Here is a 21,186-nt window from a genome sequence, read left to right as displayed (position 1 = left end):
CCATGAAGGTGAAAGGGGGATTTTTGTTTTTCACAAGTCTCCTTCATTCACAGTTGTGTTTATGCCCATGAGGGACTTTTGGAAAACCTCCAAGTATGTGAGGTGCGGTGGCCAGGGACATTCAGAAGTTGGAACTTGGGAGGGGGTGAGCTCCTACTGGGAAGAGGAGAGAGGCTGAGGATTGAGTGAGTCTCCAGGGGCCGAGGATCCAACCAACCACACCTACACAGTGGAGGGGAAGGAAGGGTTGGGGATGTTCCAGGCAGGTGAGCAAGACATTTCCATGTGCCCAGAGGGTGGCATACAAATTAGCAACAGGAACTGATTTTCTGGGTGGTAGGAGCTGCTCCGACAAATTCCTTTTTTCTTTGTTTCTAATCTTTTGTAAACAATTAACTTTAGTGGTACATTTAGGTATGCAATGCAATGCCATTCATCATTGGAGATTTGTACCTTCAAATTCTCGAACCTGATAAGGGGGTTGTGAGAAACTAAGATCTGCAGACAGGTGGGCCAGTTGTGGGCAACCTGGGGACCCCTACTTGCAGTTGTATCTGAAGTGGGAAGCAGCTTTGTGGGGCTGAACCACAAACTTGGGAGATGTGAGGCTGTCTGCAGATAATGTCAACCTCTAGTGAAATTACGGGGTGCACACTGGTCAGTGCCCCCTGTGGTGCGGGAGGAAAGCCTCACAGATTTCGGTAAGCAGGAGTGAAATGTGAGGGCATTGATAGTGACCCTAATATTCTGACTCTAATAACCATAAAATAGATCACTACACATGGGGAATTAAAGCAATACTTGATTTGTAGTTTCTACATGTGCCTTACCCTCTCTGTTGTTTTCCCTCATTTAAAACAATGATCATACAAATGGGTTTTGCTGTGGACTGTTGAACGCAACTCAGGATCTTCTGCTTGCCAGGCAGGTGTAGTGCCACTGAGCTATATCCTCCACTATGTTGTGGACAGAAAGGCTGAGTGCGTTAAACGTAATGGCTACACTGGTCAACTTTGCTTTATCGACTGTCAAAAGCAGTGCCGCCTGAACAAAATGGGAAAGAATTCGAGAAATACCTAACATACCTTTCCGTCTCAAATGATTCAAGTAGTAGACTATGTATAGGCCATTCCATGCTGGGACAGGGTTGATTAACCAGTATTACCAGGGCCCATGGTGGTCAGGAAAGCATTTGATGGCATTGCAGTACTTTTTGCGTGTATTATATAGGAATTGCCACGCAGGATATTTCCTTTTAAACCTGTGCTATGCTTTAAGTTTTCCCCCAAGAATTCAGGCATTGAAACTGACTTGGAAGGCACATGGTAGTTGTGTTTGGCTCCATGTGACCGGATTGGCGAGCTTGGAGGAAGAATGGGTTATCTAGAGGGCTGCTTTGCTATGGAGGCAGCTTCCTCTGGCTGCTCGTCCCGAGCTGGCTCATCTCTTGGTGCCCTGCGCCCCTCTGAATTTAGCAGTCTTCTCCCAGGACGCACACCCTCCCCCATGGCTACCTCTTGGTTTTGGACTTCTCAGGCTTCAGAACTATAAGAAATAAATTTCTTTTCTTGGGGGGGTGATAAATAACCAAGTCTCGGGGATTCTGATATGGCAAAAGACTAAGACAGTCTGCAGCTCAAGTGGAAGTGAATGCTCTACCAAAATATCCAGCTGAAGGCAGAGCTAAACAGGATGGCCTTTGTCTAGCATGCTCAAAATCCTGGGTCCAACCCCTAGTACTACCACGTATTTCATACACCTGTGATTTTAACAGAAGCTAGAAATAAGGACATGTTGCGTTATTGTTGAATTGGAATAATGAAATGTGCTGGGGACAATAATAAAGTTTCTGAAGGCCACAGCCAATAAAACCTGTTAAAGAGCACCGTGTAAAGAATACTGTCTGATTCACCCCTTCATCAGAAGCACAAGCTCCAACAGGGGTAGACGCTCCTAGGTTTCGATCACGAGCTGCCATCTCCTTTCTTTCGGTAGCAGCATCACCACTTCCTCGGGGCTTCCTCTCTGTTTCCTTCTATCCAGTCTGAGCCCCATTCTTTTCTAGCATGAGGGACAGCCGATGAAATCCTGGGCGACTAGCACCTCTGTGCTGGCGTTCAGCTCTCTTTTAGAGCGACGTAAGTGTACAAAAAGAGGCCTGGAACGTATTCGGGTAAGGCAGTCAGTGGTCAGGAATAGAGGGGCCTAAACCTGTCCACCTCCTCTTGCTTCTGACACTTATATGCTTGTCTTTTAGCTAATTTTCTGGTGATTAGATGAACAATCCTCCAAAAAGTAGATTTCTTTTTGGCTCAGTCTAGACTAGTTCCAACAGCTTGCAATCGGATGCCTCAAATTACACATTGAATAAGCTACTTATTCTTTATAAGGTGTTTGTTTGACACTAACATTTTTAAACATATTTGCAAATAAAAGATGTTTTCCCCCACCATCACAATGTATTGAAATCCTGGAACTCAAAACAATCAGATTCCTGGGGACTAAATCTTGGAATAAACATCCCTATCAGCTTCCAATTTTTGCAGTCTGCCTTCAGTAGTACTGGCGTAAAATGCGAGGGAGTGGCTGTCAGGATTGACGGACTTGCAGCACCCTAATTATGAGCATGTGCTCAGTGCCCAACCATTAATTAGGTGGCCTTCAGGAAAATGAATGATTCAAAGAGGAAAATAGTACCATCACAGGAAGATAGAGAAATAATGAACAAATCTCAAGTTTGATGGCATTTAAATATGTTAAATATTATGTGCTAATTGACATTTTCATTCAAGAACACTGCAAGACCCATTATGCAAACAGATGTTCTGAGGTGGTAAACTTTAGAAAGTTGCCATGTAGGAAGAGGAAATCTTTTTGATACAAAAAATACTTGTTAATATTAATGAGCAAATTCAAATAATCTGTGCTACTTTTATAGTTCCGAGTGTGCCTTTTCCTCTTATAAAATAATTTCTGACTTTCATCTTATGTTAACTGCAGTTGGGGCAATGTTAAGAGATTATAAACATTTTTCTGGATTGTTCACGTTCATACAGTGTTATATCCAATTCTCTACGAGACTTAAAAATATACTTACTAGGTGTTATTATTTGAATTTTGGGTATCAGAGAGGTAGGAGAGCTGCTGTCAGATGATTGCTCCAGGTGTAAATGAGCAGAGAGGATGAGCAGTAGAATTCTAGGTTCACACTGCTCACAGGACTGATTTTATCTGATGATGGCTTGGACAAGAAATACAAAGGAAAGAGACGAATCAAAGAAGACTGCTAAGCTGTTAGTCTGAGCATCTTGGACATTGTTCTATCATTAAATGGGGAAAGTCAAAGAAAGAAGAGTATTTGGTGGTAAAGATCGAAAATTTGTTTCTATGTAACATAATTTTAAGATTTTGGGGATGCATCAAAATAAAGATGTTAAGCATTAGGAGAGCAAGAACAAAAGAATTTCATGTTAAACATGTACATTTGGAGTTGACATAAAATAGAGGATGTTTAAAGCTGTGTTAGTCAGCATTCCTGTCCTGGAGACACAACATCCAGCATCCACGACTCATAGGAGGAGAGGCTAATTTTGACGATGGTTCCAGGGGATTCAGTCCATGGCCAGCTGACTGCAAGGCAGAAACATCGCGACAGAAAGGTGTGGAGCAGCACAGCTGCTTAGCTCTTGTTGGTCAAGAAGCAGGGCAGAAAAACAGTGCCAGAGATGGGTAAGAACCAGACACAGTACCTGGGCCGCAGACTCACCCAGCAATGTTTCCCAGCCTGCACCAGGTGGTTCCGCAGACCATCGTGATGGTGTCCACGCCCTCAGCTAGCCCGGGGACTGGACAAGATGCCCCCCGGCTTGGGAGTAGAAAAGGAGAGATTTAGTGTCTGAACTCTGGGAAACTGGGTGCTCCCAAAATTGTTCTGGAAGAAGCGATGGAGAGAAGAGTGAGTCTGAGGAGTGTCTACTGAGGCACGAGTGCGTCTCAAGATGGTGCTGCTCTGGATCTCAGATCACAAAAAGGAATTTCAGGAGAGCAAGTGATCCAGTGTTTTAGATGCCGCTGAAAGGTCAAGGAGAAATCTTTCTTCTTCCTTTCCTCCCTTTCCTTCTTTCCTTCTTTTTTTTTTTTTTCTCTGAGGCAGGGCATTGCTATAGAATCCACACTCGCTGTAAGTGCACTAAGTAGCAGGTCAGGCTGGCCTCAGGTGGTCCTTCTGCCTCAGTGTCCCAAGTGCTGGGATTAGAACGGGTGCAGTCACACACTGCTCTTTCCATCAGCATTTAGACATTTGCAGTTACTTCTATCAGAAGCTCGGATTCCTCGTTTATCTTTCCCGTCTTTCACTCTTCTTCTGTCTCTGGTCAGTTGTCTTGAAAGGACTGCCTCCACTGGTGATGAGCATATTCTGCCTCCCGTTTCTTAATCAGTTCTCTGTAATCTTTTTCCCCTTTACATTTATTGGTACATTTAAAGCAAACAATACAGTTACACTTATCATTGGGATCTGGTACCTTTACATGGCAGGTCTTGGTTCTCATTTTTCCCCATACCCCTCCCCTCCCTTCACACCCTTCACCCTTCCCTATTTACAAACTTTGTTTCCATTTTTTCACATTTTTTCCTTTCCCGTATTTCCTTTCCCCTCCCCTTCCCACTTCCTCTTTAGCCATTTTCTTCCGATTTCACACTATCGATTATACCATTTGAACCTTATTTACACTTTTAGTTTTTCATGCCAGAGAAACTATTCAGTATTTCCTCGAGTGTGTCCTGTTTATTTCACTTAAGAGTATAGCCTCAATGTACATCCTTTTAGCTATAAATGTCTTCTAGTTTCTCATTCTTTATGACTGAGTAGTACTCCACTTTATAGAAAAACCACATCTTCTTTATCCAGTCTCCAGTTGGTGGGCATTTGGGTAGTTTCCAAGTTTTAGCTATTACAAACTGTGCCACTATAAACATGGATGCTTTCTCTGTAATCTTGAGTCATTTTTTTTCCCTTCATGCCTCCATTAAAGTTTGCTGTGATTTTGACCAGCATTCATACACTTACTTTGGAAACCTAATCTACTCCTATGGCTGTCCACTGACATTGTTGTATAATTATTCTCACTGAGATATCTAATTTTGAAATGAAATCAGGATATTAAAGAGATACCGCACTGCCAAGTTTATTGTATAATATATATCGCAGTAGCGAAGATATGCGATTGACTGAGGTCTACCGAGAGAGAAGTGGATGAAGAAGATTTGGTGCCCATGCAGGTGGAAGATGTTTTATCCATAAGGAATGAAATCTTGCCATTTGTAGCAACGTGGATGGAACCAGTTGAATGATATATAACAGCCACAGAAAGACAGAGGGAGCCTATTTTTAGTCAAATGTGGAAATTTAAAATACTGAGCTCAGAGAAGTAGAGAGTAAAATAACAGTCAGCAGAGGCTAGGAACTGGAAGGTGGAGGGCAGGTAAATGAGGTTGATTAATATGTATGAAAATAGGGCCGCAGAGGAGGAGCGGTTTCTAGTGTTCACGGAGTAGGGCAACTAAACTTGACAATAATAGATTTTAGATTTTATAAAGAACGAGAAGAGGGGAGTTCACAGATTCCCATCCCAGAGAAATGAACAGTCCTTGAGGAGTTAGAAAGGCCACTTCCCCTGATTGATCACTGCCCATTGTATACATGTACCAAAGGATCTCTTCCTCTGGTGAGGATGTACAATAATGTGCCAATTAACATTATTATGAGTGGATATTCCCTTTTTTTGCTTCTGACTGCTTTTCTCCTGTCCCTGGCTGCTCACAGTAACTGTCTGGACCAGCTCTGTCCTCTTCCAGTGTGGCATGTCGGCCTGTGAGGGTTGCTGCTCTGTACGCTGAGTGCTGTCTGCGGCGCTCCCTTCCATCTCTGTGACCCTGATTTTAAGCCACATCCCTGCAACTCACAGAAGACACAGGCTCCCAATGGCTTCCTGGCCACCAGCACTTGTGGTTCCTTTGGCATCTTCCGCTCCACATGAGGTCATCTTTTCCAGCCTAACCCAAGCTGTCTCCAAGATATCCCAGATGAATGTTTGGAGCCACAAAATACGCAAATGGTTAACAGGAAAATTGGATAAAAATTTCAGTCTTGCTCATTCTCCGACATAATCTGGTGATCTTCCTGATGCTACTGTACCATGAAATCTCTTTATTTGTTAAATGCCATCTGTTATCTGAGGATCAATGCAAGTTATTGAACACTGTCATCTCTCTCCTGGATTTCTTCAACAGCTCTATAACTCAGTTCTTTCATTCTCAACCTTCTTGTTTATTTATAATAAATAAATGATGCTATTACTCCCAGTTTTATACAAATCAAAGTCTTACTTTTTTTGTTGATTTGAAATATCTTTGAGGATTGTTCATACTACATTCTTATTGATGCACACTTCTCCATTCATCCCTCTTTCTTTGAAAAATCCTACCTATCCTTGGGGTTTCAGTTAAGAAGTCACTAATTCCTGGATATTTCGCACCTCTCAAAGCCTGACTTATTCTTTTTATGGCATGTATTTTATTGAGTTTCGTAGCTCTTCTGTGAAGTATCATTAGTCTGTATATCCAAATTATAGGCTGGGGATTTAGTTCAGTGTTTCTGCTGCCTGCCTGGCAAGTGCAAGGACCCAAGTGCAATCCCTGGTACCCCACCCCCCAAATTATAGTCATATTGGCATTAGTGATAGTTTTCTGTTTTGTTTTTGGTTGTTTGTTGGTTGGTTTTTTTTTATTTTTTTATTTTTTGAACTGGGGATCGAACTCAGGTCCTTGCACTTGCAAGGCAGGCCACCAAGATAGCTTTCTGTTTGTATGTCCTATTTATGCCTACAGAAAGTCTGGGATCCATTCTCTCATTAATATTTCTGAAAATCCTCAAAATGAACTGTAAATCTTTCCTGATGGCAGAGAATACTTCACAGGAAAGGCATAAAAAATGCAAAAGATGAAATACTGCAGACTTTTGATAAACACAGTAACGCACGCATGACTTCAGTTGTAGGTCAGTGCTAGAGGCAGTGAAACAGGAAATCTGGCAGATTCACTGGATTGAGGGGTTCAGCGGCAGCAGAGGAGGGCATGCTGCTTGTTGAGGGCATCGCAGCTTGACTTAAATGATGAGAAGAAGGCAGGTACCCAACCATCCGGAGGAAAGAGGCTATTCCAAGCCAAAAGGTCGATCCGACGTCCTGACGTAAGAATACGCTCAGCGCCCTGGACCGCAGACACCAGGGTCTCCTGACAGCAGCGTCAGTTGGAGAGATGAAAAGAGGAGTGATCACAGCAGTGGAAAAGTTTGCAGTTTTCTTCCATTTTGTGGTAGGAAATTGAGGCTCTTGAGCAGCATAGCACTGTAGCTGGATCCTTGTTTTGTTCGTTTGGGGAGGTGAAGGGACCTGCATGCCCACACAGACTAGTCCTGGATGTGGCCAGTTGTGAGTCAGGCTATGGTCTTTCTGAGCTTTCCAACTGAAACTGGTAAAAGACAGAGCATGCGATTCCTGGTGCCGGCTGCTGTCGTCTTTGTGTTAGGAGGGTCCGCTTTCCAAGGGAAGGGACCTGAAAAGCTCCATGGCCAGGCCTGGCCTACACTGCAGACCCACTTGCTGTTTGTTGAGGAATAGGAAACCTATGGAAGCAGAACTGTAAGTCTTTGGAAGAGAATTTAAGTGTTTGTTCATCTGATGACTGGACCAATGGAGTCTATCTGTGGGTCCAGCGGCCCAACTCTGCCCCGAATGAGAGACACACAGCTCACCTAAGTCTCCTGACATTCTGGAGAGATTACCAGGTCTTTTTGGAAGCTTGCAATTTTCATTCCTTGAACCCTGACTAAATGGGATTCCATAAGGCTTCCTTAGATCCTCATTTGAGAAGCAAACCAAGTCAACAGACCCTATAGCCAAAGGAACTAAAAAACCTGGGCTGAAAACGTATATAGTTTTTTCATATGCACCAGAAAATCCAACGACTGAGCGTTCTAGGGTAAGACAGTGATTGGCAGTAATGAGGAACAATTCTGAAGAGAGGAACATCTTGCCAGAGTCACAAAACCTCCAGTGCCCCAAACATTTCTTTCCTCTTTTAGAAATTGACCTTCTGCATTATCTTTCTTGTGTGTGTCAGAAGACTCGCAGCTGCCATCCTCAGTTCAGTTTCTTTTGCATTCATGCTCATAAAAAATACTGCAAAACATCAGAGCTCTACATTTGCATGTTCATATGAAAGGCTGGCACGTGCAACATGGGAAGGTATTGACGGGTCTGACAGATCCTACTCTGATTTTAACTGTAAAAGGTGGTTGCACAGAAACACTTAACAGTCAAACATACTCCTCTGGTTACAAAAAAATAAGAAGGAGATGAATGGAAAGGCACTGGGACCCAACTGAGTACCAGAAAGATTCATCTGAAGTGTTGGACTGGACATTTTATTTATTAATTTTCATCCTAAGATTTTTCAAATGAAGCTTCAGAGAAATTTACTTTAACAAAAGAAAAGAAAGCTGTAGCTTTCTTATAAAGATAAAAGCATTGTCGTTCTAATTCCTCCCGTAACTGGTGTCCTGAGAACTAACTCTGTCACCCGTCTCCTGGGTGCAGGACTTGGTGTCTCACTTCAGCTTTGGAATTTCACCTTCTTAACACTCTTTCCATCGTGGGCGTATAGAGACCATTACTAAAACAGAGCTCTAGTTCTTTTCCAGTGATATTTTATGTCATGGTCTGATAAAAACAGAAAGTAAGCACCTATGGACAATCTCTAAGATCCAAGACACAGACTGAGTTATGGTTCTGTGAAATCATCAAAGTGGCTATTTGGGAAAGATTTTTAAAAAAATATTTGATGGGAGTTTTCATGTTCTAGTGAGATATGTCAGCATCCAATAGCAAGATTCATTTCTCAAAAGTTTGCCTTGTTTGGAAAAAATGGACATTATAATAGCTTAAGTAGGATGGAAATTCAGTGGAGCTCATTTTTCCACACCTATAAATAACTATGTATTGAAATTTACCCTCTCACAAATTCTATTTCTTTTCTTCCTGTGAAGCTCGGCCTGAAAAACACCTATCTCCATTAATATTCATGGAATCCCTTATTTCCCTATTTTTTTTTCCTGATTCTTTTTTCTCTGTTCTCCAAACATACTGTCACACCTTGTGGGAAGTAGAGCCCATGATTTTTTAGCCACTTTTGAAATTTAAGATGCTCTGTGCATTTTTATCAACCCAGTTCTCTGACTAAGAACTCATACTAAAAGCTGGGCCCTCATTTTTATAAAAAAAAAAAATCCACCCAATATGTCATAGTTTACTAAGCTGCTCTTAAAAGTAACAAAGCAGTCAAAGCAGCCATGGAGGTTTAGGCCTGTAATCCCAGTACTTTGGGAGGCTGAGGCAGGAAGTTCACAACTAGAAGCACTGTGGTATAACCCCAACTTTCTCCCATCCAAGTACTAACATTGCCCAACCCTGTTTAGCTTCTGAGGTCAGCAGAGATAGGAAATGTTCAGGGTGGTATGGCTGTAAACCAACAACAACTTTCAAATGGACAAGTCTATATTCTTTGATCAATTATATTCACAAACTATTAGCTTTATTGAACTTAAACCCTAACTGGAGTCCTAGCATGGCACAAATTACAGCAGAGAGGTGGAATCATTTGACTCAGAGGACTCTGGGAGATTTTGTTGGTTCCTTGGCAAACCCCACACTGTAACAGTCAGATAGATGTAAGAGAGGCCCTATAAAGACTTCCTTAAACTTTTACCATTAATATCATCTCCCTTCTCGCGTAATAATCCTTTATAAATATCTGACTTTGAGGACATGTGTTCAGTGGAAGGAGGGTGAATTTCACCTTCTCAATATTCTTCTGTCCGCAACATTCTGGCTGTCCGCACCTCACTGCTCAATGGTCAGGGACTCCAAAGAACTCAGCCACTGCAGACAGGACCTGTGACCAATAATTTCTGTGTTCCCTTCATTCTTTAGAAATAAAATTGGAAATGATTGTGTATTTACCCCATAGGGTCCTTGTGATAATTAAACCAATTAGTCCATGTGAAAGCACTCAAAACGATGCCTGGTCCAGATTCATCCTATCTTTATATTTGCTATTTTGGCATTGCGCCTTCTGGCATTGTGTTCATTGTGATATTTTAAAACATTCCATGAAAATATTTATATTGATGACTGAGGTTTTTTTGACTTTCCATTAAATTTTATATCCAAAGTGAGTGACTTTCTTGTTGCTTCCTAATCCTAGTCATTGTAAATTATGAGCATTACTAGCTTTCTTGATGAAACTGAGAAAATTCAAAAAACTCTTTCATGGTAGCCATTTCAATGGTAAAATATGTAGTAGATATGAAATCTATATTTAAATGTATTTTACATATATATGATTCAATACACAGGAAATAAATACTTTGTAATCACCTAGATCAAGTAATTGAGCATTGCTGGTATCTCCCTCCCTCCCAGTAACAACCCTCTCCTCCTGTCCAAAGGGTGGCTCCTCTCCTGGCATTCGTGGTCATTGGTTCCATGATTTACTTGACTATTTTCCATGCGTTCACAAATATTACAGCTCCATCATGTCCATTTTTAAAAACATGCAGATAAAATAATGCCCACACAATGTATGGTCTTTTTAAACTAGTATCATTTACTCAACATTAGGTTGGTCACATTTATCTATATCGATATGCACACTAGTAGTTTGCTCAGTTTTCTTTCTGAATCATTCTCCAGTATATCAATATGCCACAATTTGTCCACTTCACTGTTTAGGAATATCAAGTTAGCTTTCAGTTTTTGTCTATTACTAACAATCCTGTTAGGACCATGGTTGTGCAAACTGCATCATTCCCTCGTGCTTGCATTTTTATTAGGTACATGCTTGAAAGTGGAATTTGTGTTAACCTCACTTTTCCAAAGTGGCTTTATCAGTTTTTACCCATTAATCTAATCTGTTAATTGTAGCAGTATATCTGGAGATAATTTTGTATTTTCTTTTTACCTAATGATGTCAACTATGATAAATGACATGTTTGTTCCTTTCAAATCTTTGTAATTATTGCCTTATTGCATCAAGACCATCATATACATCATAGTTTTGAATACTTAGGATTCACAATAAAATATTTCAACATTTCATAATTGGATGACCTTTTGCTTTTGCTAAATGTTTTGTGCAAGGTCCACATGTCAGATTAAGATAGAGCCTTAGTATTTATGAACATAAATACATACATCAAAATATTTTAATATTTCAAATAACTTTTCTGTGTTTGTTGAGAAAGCCAGGTGTTTCTGGTCCTTTAATTGATTAATGGGATGATATATATTAATGATTTTCTAATGTTGAACCAAATTTATATCCCTGGACATTGGACACAGATATATTATCCTTTCTTATATGGTAGAATAGTTTGCTAATTTTTGTTTGGAATTTTGTGTCTATATTTATGAATAGATTGCCTGCCTTGTAATTTTTCCTTCTTGAAATGATCATGTGTGGTTTAATAAGAGTTTATAAAGAACTGTTCAACCCTTTCTCAGTCATGATTCTTTATACTTTAGATACTTTTGTTAACACTTGTGGTTTTCATTCATTGCTTTGGAAGCATTTGGTAGAAGACATCTAAATTGGGGTTTTTCTTTTAAATTATGGGACTTTGAGAGAATTTTAAATTTTGGGACTAATTTCCATTCAAATCTACTAATTTTTTCTAAACATTCTTTATATTTTTCTAAAGGTTTATCTTTTTGATAAAGCTTTTCAAAGTTGTTGCCATTGCAGCATATTGAATTGTATTCCTTAAGAAGATGGAGCCCAACCCTAACTCCTGGTATTTGTGCATGTGATCTTCTTTTTAAAAAATACCTGTTCCCAATTGAGGTGGGAGCAACATTGAGGAACCAGGAACAACAGCAAGTATGCTCAGAACTCTTCATGGCTGACTTGAAATTCTCGCCTTTTTCAAGGATATTCTTTCCTGCATAACTCTGCACAGTATTCTGCATCCAAGCATGGATCAAAGTAGCGAAGAATGCACAAGAAAGATCAGCGGTGTCAATATTGACAAACTTATAAAGGATTTCTCACAGATAGAAAAAAGATTGTGCTGCTCTTCGTGATGTGATAAAAGGACTACAACAGACCATTGAATATCAACCCAATTTGAAAGGTGAAAATGAAAAACTGAAAAGAAATTCTGATATGACAAGGGAAAAGCTAAAATATCACAAACAACAATATATGAATAATATTGCCAAACTTGTACATGAAATGAAAATCAAAGAGGAAGAGCATAAGATAGAAATAAGCAAACTTTATCAAGATATACAGAAAAAAGTTGAATTAAATGAAGAAAAGCACAAAGATCTAATAAAGAAAAAGGAGATGGAAATTTCAGAATTAAACACAAAGTTAATAAGAAAAAGAAAAGCAAAATGAAATAATCAAACTACAGCTGGAGCTTGATGCCAAACTAGCAAGTGTTCAGACTAAATCAAAATCATATCCAGATGCTACTATTTCCCCACAGAGTATCTACAGAAGGAAGCTTCAACATCTTCAAGAAGAAAAACAATAAAGAGACTGCAATTCTTTGTAATACCATTCATGATTTGGAGCAGAGCCTTTCTATTGGCAAAGATTCTTATTTTAAACGTAGATGATTTTGAGTACAACAGTAAGTTCATTAATTATTATTTATTTTTCTAAAAGCAATTGAGAGCTGGGAATTTAGTTCAATGGTTCTGCTGCCTGCTTTGCAAGCAGGTCCCAACTTTGATCCCTCGTGCCAAAAAAAAAAAAAAGCAATTGAAAAATTCACTTCCATTTCAACATAGGCATACTGCCTAAATGGCCTAAATAATAAACAAATGAGACAGCTTAAAGAAAAAAGTGCCTTTTCAGGTGTAGTTAAATGAAGGTTCCCGAGATGAGCCAGCTCTAGATTAAGTGGGCCCCTCCCAGAACTAATGACAAGTTTCCATATGAGGAGTAGACACAGAGAGGACACATAAAACATGGAGGGGATGGTCATCTGCAAGATGGAAGCAGAGTTTGGGTTGTTCATACAAAAGCCAAGACACTTCCCAGAAAGGATGGACTCAGCCCTACCAACACCTTGGTTTTAGATTGCTGGTCTCCAGAACAATGTAATAAATTTATCAGTTTAAAGCCATTCATTTTATATTTTCAGCCCAATCTTTGTTTTTGTTTTTGTTTTTGTTTTTTTTGTTTTGTTTTGGTACCAGGGATTGAACTCGGGTCCTTGCACTTGCAAGGCAGGCCACTGAACCACTGAGCTAAATCCCAAGCCCCAGCCCAGTCTTTCTTTATTTAAAACAGAACATTTGATTCCCTTACATTTCACAGAATATCATTATTTTTTAGTTTTACCATTTAACTCTGGTCTTTGTTTTTCCTATTTTGGATTTTCTCTCCTTTTTACCTTCTTTTAGAAATTTAAAAAATATTCTCTTCTGTTAGCCCGCATGATATGCACTCTTAAGATTCTCTTAACGATCTCTGAAGAAAATATACTGCTTACTAACTAAAATCTCATATTGTTATTTTCACTTTGCTCTTGAAGAACTTAGTGGATTTGGGATAATGTATAGCATAGCTTTTGTGTATTTTCTTTGTATCTTGAAGCCCATAAAGCATGAGTGGTATTGTTTGGCATGACCAGTACCACTAAGACATTCTTAAATGTTCATCTTTTTCTTTCTTAATGTGTTTTATTTTATTTTTCTGTAGTGCTCTCTGATTTAATTGAGGCTGGCAGAAATGACTTTCATCCCGAGTAGGCTTATGTTTAAATTTTCACAGTTTGTGTATCTCTAATGTTTTACTTGTACCACTCTTTCTGAAAAACATTATATGTTGGTACAGATTCTAAGTTGTCAATTATTTTCTTTTGGCTTTCTAAACAAATGTCTCATCCTCCTCTGCACTGCATATCCCTCTTTCAAAGTCAGTAGTGAGCTGAGAGTGTAGCTGAGTGGTAGACCAGTTGCCTACACTGTAAGAGGCCCTGTGTCTAACACATAGCACTATAAAAAGAAAAAAAGTCAGGCAACTGCACTGCTTTTCTCTTGTAGTATGGATGTGGAACAAAACATTTTGTTGTTTGGTTTTCCAAGTTATTACTGATATCCTTGAAGATGTGTCTGTTCATTAGGCAGAGGGTTCTTCTTGCTTCTTGAATGTCTGACTTGATGAAACTCTTCAATTTTTGAAAGTTAAGACTCTGTCCCTTGAAAGAAGATCTGTCCTTTGAGGATTTCCAATTGTATATGTAATCATCTTTTCTTCTCTATGCTCTATTTTCCAGTCCTTTCTCTGGACTTCAGTCTAAACATATGCATTTGACTTATTTTTATCTATGCTTCATCTGCTATTGAACCTTCTACATGAGGTCTTCATATGAGATGTTGACCTTTTAGGTTTCTTAGCTCTAAATTCTCCTTTTTGTCATTTTATCCTCTTGAATATAGTAAGCACACTTATCTTGAAGTCAGTATCTGCTTTCTTCCATTCCCAGTTTTTTGTTTTGTTTTGCTTTGTTTTGCTGTGTTTTTATTACTGAGGATTGAACCCAGGGACCTTGGCACCAAGTTACACACTGAACTGTCTTTACATTTTGAGACAGGATCTCACCAAATTGCTAAATTGCCCTGGCTGGGCTTGAATTTAAAATCCCCGTGCCTATAGCCTCACAGAGTGCTGGGATTATAGCTGTAATCATTTTCTATAGTCTGCTGTTTCTGCTTCTGCTGGTTCATGTTGTCTTTTGTCCTTTTTTTTCCTGGTATTTTATATTGCATCTTTAAATTGTATTTACAAACATTTGTTAAAAATAAACTCTGGCCAGGGTTATTATTTTCTTCCAGAGAGAATTTCTATTTCATCATTATTATTATTGCTTTGGCCAGGTCTGACATTATAGCATGTACCTGTTGGTTTTAGTCCAATGCTTCTGGCTGATAAATTTTGTAGCTCTTGTTATTTCCTAGACGGCTAGAATAATAAGCATATCTTTGGGTTAAATATTTGCCCTTTTGCCCTTGGTTCCTGGCACAGCTCAGAACAAATTGAGAGCAATAAAGTTGAAAGACAGTCTTTTGTTCTAATGTTGAGAGACTTTAGGCCTCGGAAGCAGATTTCAGACAGTGAAGCCCAGTTTCTGGCCTTTTCCTGTGCTGTGTGGCCCGCTTTCTCTTCTCCCACAGAGACTGCCAGCCGTACTGGGACCCACACTGTCTGTGAGCTTGAGACCGCGCCCTCTCCGTGCACAGGTGTCTGTGCCTCCGTAGTGTTCAGAAGTAGTGTTCAGAAATGAAGCATCAGACAGCCCAGGAAGGACAGGGTACCAAGAGCTTCAGAACAGGTTCACAGGGAGGCTCCCAAGAAGGTGAGCTAGGAAGGACTGGCAGCCCACGGCTCCAATAAGATGGCCTTTCTGAGCTTCAGACCTCACCGGGCCTTCCTTCCACTGTTTATTTATATTCTTGGGTTTTTTGTTTGTTTGTTTGTTTTTGGTACTGGGATTGAACTCGGTCCTTGTGCTTGCAAGGCAGGCCACCGAACTGCTGAGCTAAATCCCCGGCCCTTGTTTATTTATATTCTTTAAGGCCTCCTTTATAATAAAGCAATAAATTTGTTTCCTGCATTCTTGGTACCATTCTAGCAAATCAGCCAAGACTTGAGCCATCATAGGAAGCCCAGTGTGTACCCAGTGAGTCAGAAGTTCTGGAAGCCCCAGAGGCACGGACCTTTCAAGCTGGCATGAGTTGCTCTGTGCAGATACAGAATGTCAGGGCCAAATGCCTTTAGAGGACACGCAGCTGGTGAGCCTGCAGAATTAATTGCTTGCTAGGGGGAAAATCCACACACTCTTCAGAATCACAGAAGTGATCTGTGTTATGAGTGTATAGCAGGAGACACAGAGCTTATTTCTCCTCTGTATCTTTGGACTAGGTGTCTTAGGCTTTCAGAGTCATCCTCATACAGTTTCTGGGTTAAATATTAGATGAGGCTGCAGTATAGTCCTTGACTGTTTTCCTTTCTTTTTTGTATTTTTAGTTTTTACTGTATGTGTTTAAGGTACATAATATGAGATTTTCCTATGTGATTTACCCTGGTGTACATGTGCAAAGTGATTACCACATCAAGACAATTAACATGCCCGCAGACAGACACATAGGTACGGCCAGTATGCAGTATGCAATTATAAATGACAGCCCTCAAGTTGCGCATTAGGCCTCTAGATTCATTCATCTCACATAAACACAATTTTATATCTTTTGACTTACATCTTCTCATCCCCTCTCTGTACAGTGTTATCAGTCTTTCACTCTGTTTCAATTAAAAAAATTTTTTTTTCAGATTCCACATATACATATGATAATATATTAGTTTCTTTCTATGTCTGGTTTATTTCACTTAAAGTAATGTCCTTTGGATTCATCCACATTGTAAATAACAGGATTGACCTCTTTCTTAAGAGGAATGAATGTTCCATTGTATCAGACACCGCTCTTTCTCAGTAAGTCCTTCCAACCACGGGCATTTCCGTTGCTTCTATATCACAGGAACCAGTCCGCTTCAGATGCACCATTCAGTCCCTTTGTACAGCCTTCCAGGGAGGGGTGTATAAGATCTGTTCTCTATGGTGAGGACCTGAACATTATTCCAGATCGCTGTTCCAATGCCTGAGACCATCATAAAGGCACCTCAGCCTTTAGACGGCAGGTCGTTCCTTCTGAAACGATGAATAACTCCAAGGGCAGAGCAGTTATTAACCTGGGCTTCTACCCTCACCCTATCCAGCCCTACTAATTTCCCCCATTTTATTAGGTCTAAAATGTAGGTGTAGTATTTTGTGTTTGTTGCTCAAGCTTTGCATATTGTCTTCGGTGGGACAACTGGTTCAAATTACCTAATCAGACATTACTGGATGTTGAATTACTTTTCTTATATAAACCCATTATACTAGATAAGGGGAAATATCTACATAGTTTTAAGCCACGGAAACTGAATTCAATTTCTTGAGGCCTGCTTGTTTAACAGAAATATTCTCATTTAATTAGGAAAGCCTTTCCACAGACATAATTTCATTCAGAACTGTCCACTGTTAAAGAGTTCAAATATTGGAAAAGAAGTAAGCCATTTGAAGTTTTTTAAAATACAAGTTCATTTTCAGTTCTCTTTAAATTTGCATTGTTATTATTGTTATTGCAACTCATGTCAAGAGCCTGGGGCAAGGGGACTACGTGAAGTGCGCAGAGCAAGGCTTTGCTCTGATGAAGTTTACAGCAAAGTGAGGAAAATGCTCAAGACTAAAAATGGGACACTGAAGTGCGCAGAGCAAGGCTTTGCTCTGATGAAGTTTACAGCAAAGTGAGGAAAATGCTCAAGACTAAAGGACTTGATCGCTGAAAGCTTCCCCGCACCGTCCTCATACCTAGCACACTATTCCCATCAAAACACACTTCCCTGCAGCTCACAAATCCTGAGCCCCTGTGGGGCTGTGGCCCAGAACGGTCTGTCTCCTGCCTCCGTTGGTCTTTCTCTCTGCTTTCCCTCACCGCACCATGAGCTGGTTCTCCTCTCCCAGGCCTCTCTGCCATGCTGTTCTATCCTGCGGGCAGCTGACTATCGACTGAAACCTCGACAAATTGTGGATAAACGTCTCTTCCATCAAGTTGTGGGTGTCGGGTATTTTGTCTCAGCAATGAGAAAAGTAAGAAACACAATATAAGTAGGAAAGAAATGAGCAGTTGTGCCTGTGTGTGTTTGCCTTCCCATGTGCAGCCAAGAGGACCTGAGTTCATCTCCCCCGTGTCTTTTGGAAATAGCGTTCTCCCTTTTGGGCAACTTCACCCTCAGCTCTATCCTGGAGGCTTCAGCGAGCGATCACTGCACCAGATCCTTCACACCACCAGGTTGGGGCTGTTTTCAAATAAATAAACACTGGACTAGCAGAGAAAATTAACAAGGAGTGACACACAGAGCCCTGGACTGAGATCCTAGCACGGGCTGCTCAGTAATCTACATGGTGTGAGGAACTCACTCAGCCTTCCCCTGTTTCAGACCCCTCCTCTGCAAAACGACGACCTTGGCTTAGCTCTTTTATGCTCCTTTAAACTAGACACGCTTGACCCAGGCACCTCCAAACCAATCACATTTTGAGATAAGCGCTCGACCTATAAACACATAGATGCTTAATAAATTTTTTGGTCATAACATTTTCTTCTCTTTTCCTTTCCCTTTCCTTTGCTTATGAGCTTTCTGAGCTGCTAGATTAATCTAGTAAAATGTAAATGCAATCAGCAACTAAATCAACTGTGTCTCGTCCACAACAGTTTCAGAGCGAAAACAAAATTATAGATCCTCCTAATTTGAACCAGCTGAAATAACCGTTTTATAGTTCCAGTGAAATGGTAGACTGTCAGATTTGATCGTCTCTGCAGATGGTAATGCTGAGCACTTTGAACCTCGAGACACTGCAGCCCCAGCCTAGTTTAGAGCTTGGCTTAGGCCCCTGTTTCTCTTCTCAGTGAGGTCTCCGCCTTCTCAATCGGTCCCTCTGATCCCTCCAAGCTCAAGGCCTTAGGTTCATCCCAAGGGCCAACTGGGACAGACTGCAGTGGCCGCGTGGACTGTGGGGCTGGGAAGGGTTTCAGGACTGCTCAGAGCAGAAACTGTGATGAGGAAGCACCACCTACAAAAAGCAGAAAAGCATTGCTTCTGTGATGGCCGAGCCATCCACTTGCTAATTTAATTTCGTATTCCAAGTGTTATTTGCTTTTGAATGGGAAGCTTTCAAATTCAGTTTCTAAATCAGAGGATAGAGGCATGGATCTGTGTAGAGCAGGCTTCCGCACAGAGTGATGCGTTCTGGGACAAGGGTACTTTCTACGTTATTCTTCTTGCCCAGCAACCTATTCTCAGCAGCCACGCCGAGACAGTAGGAATTTATGTTCCCAGAGTCTTTCACAGCTCCAATTTGTTCCCAGCGTGGAATACCACTTATGTTAGTCTGAAATTTGGCTCTAAACTGAAAGCCCATGATTTCTGTGTGGGATGCACAGTTGACAAAACACGTCCTTGTTTCCTAATGCAAATCTGCTGTGCATCGACTTTCAGGCAGTGAGACTGACGCTGCTGGGGCATGCAGGGTAGAAAATAACTCCTGCTAAACAAACGGGTACGGTGTGAGCAAGAGGAGCAGAGCTATTGTGTTAAATGGGACTTTCTGAGACATAGAGTGAATGGTTTTGTTTTGAAGGAGATTAAGAATAAAAACAAAGTGTTTAAAAAATGAGACTGAATGCCAGTTAGGCCAAGGAAAGCTGATGATCTGCCAGGGGTGACAACTTTTAATAATATTCAAATGAATTATAATATTGAGAATGGAAAGTTCTCACTGCAAATGAATAATGAATAGCAAAACGAGGCTTGGCTCCGAGGTAAAATGTGATTTTCATGAGGGTAGGAACATTTAATGTTTCTACAGCCGCTCGTCCTCTCAAAGTCATGTGTCAGTGACAAGTGTGAAATACGTCTTTAATTTGAACTGATGAAGTCACTCTTCAGGGGTGCGTTCAGGTGAGAGTGTACACTCCTCCCCAGATACAGGAGAGAGAGTAAGAGGAAATACTTCAAACTGCTTATGAAAGTGAAAAGCAAATGCCCAGAGAGCCCGTGGTTGGAAATGGTCCTGTTCTTAGTAGGCACACCATTCTCCACTCCCAGGAATATTTCTAGGATTTTAGAACTCTTCATGTGTTGAGGAGTTGAAGATAATCCTCATACTGCTCGTGAGAAATGTGGATTTATAAATATGCACTGTAATTCTTGGGTAATACTTCACGTAAAAGCTTTTCAGATCATACATTTTCTCTGAAATAGCATTCTCCACTCCCAGGAATATTTCTAGGATTTAAAACTCTTCATGTGTTGAGGAGTTGAAGATAATCCTCATACTGCTCCTGAGAAATGTTGATTTATAAATGCGCACTGTAATTCTTGGGTAATACTTCACGTAAAAGCTTTTCAGATCATACATTTTCTCTGAAATTCTGTGTCTGCACTGTTTGTCCCACGCCCTCGTCACAAATGAACTCTGAAACACTTTCCTAAGGCTCCACTTCCACCAGGACTTCAGTCCATCCCCCGCTCCTCAGCTGTTACGCTGCCACTGTTCACACAGGCTGTTCGGTGTGCAGGCTTCGGCCCTGGTGAGGAGGTTGGAAACGCCGCTGCCATCCCACAGCCACCCACTTGTGGGCAGGTACAGCCGGGAGCAAGCTGTGGGCCGGAAGGGAAGCAGCAGCGACTCACATCACTCCCAGGCTGCATCCATGCGGCCCCGGAGCACTAACGACCAGAACAACGCAGAAGACTACACAGAAAGACTGTAAAACTATCCAGGTCTGGCACCTAAGTGACTGTCTGGAGAATAGTCCCCTCTGGTCTGGAAGACCTCCCTGGATTGTCGACCTGGGGGAGGAACTGCATATTTTGTTTCAGAAATATATTTTGAAGTCATTTTGGTTTTGTCTTTTACATTATACGAATTAATACATCTGAAATTTTTGTACTACCTATTTGTGGTCCTTAAACCTAACTAGCCTTTTACTACCTTTTAATCTGTTGATTGCTTTCAATTCTTTTATTACACCATGGGTTCCTTGCAAAGAAAAACCCATCTGTTTTGTATCACTAGCAACTAGTCCAGTTCCCAGAGCAAAGAACTGGTATATATTTATTGAACAATGGGATTAAAGAGGGTAAGTTATTTTTTTGGGATAAGCAAGCTTGTGAAGTTAGTGAATCTACTGGTATGTAGTCACAATAAACCAGATAGAATTGATCATACACTTAATAAATCTGAAAATGTAAAGAACAATATGACAATGTGAGTTTTTTTCACATTTTTTGCTGTCTTGTATAACAGAAGCATTTATACTTTTGTAAGAATATTTGTAAGGCATTCATTATGAATTACACTTGAATCACAACCAGAAATACGGATGAGGTTAGTTCCTATGTGACAGATTGCAGAACAGAAACAGGTATCTGAATCCTGGGCTCTGCAAAGGT

General features: G+C 40.6%; 1 pseudogene; it reads left to right on the top strand.

Annotated features, from left to right (window-relative positions):
- The first annotated feature begins 12,092 nt into the window (after positions 1–12,092).
- LOC104863397 lies at positions 12,093–12,743 on the top strand (annotated as a pseudogene).
- Positions 12,744–21,186: the final 8,443 nt, after the last annotated feature.

Source organism: Fukomys damarensis, unplaced genomic scaffold (assembly GCF_012274545.1).
Source record: "Fukomys damarensis isolate Sample0158 unplaced genomic scaffold, DMR_v1.0_HiC HiC_scaffold_14, whole genome shotgun sequence".
NCBI classification, from domain to species: domain Eukaryota; kingdom Metazoa; phylum Chordata; class Mammalia; order Rodentia; family Bathyergidae; genus Fukomys; species Fukomys damarensis.
Note: the sequence above shows the minus strand (reverse complement) of the source record. Positions and strands in the feature narration are given on the sequence as shown.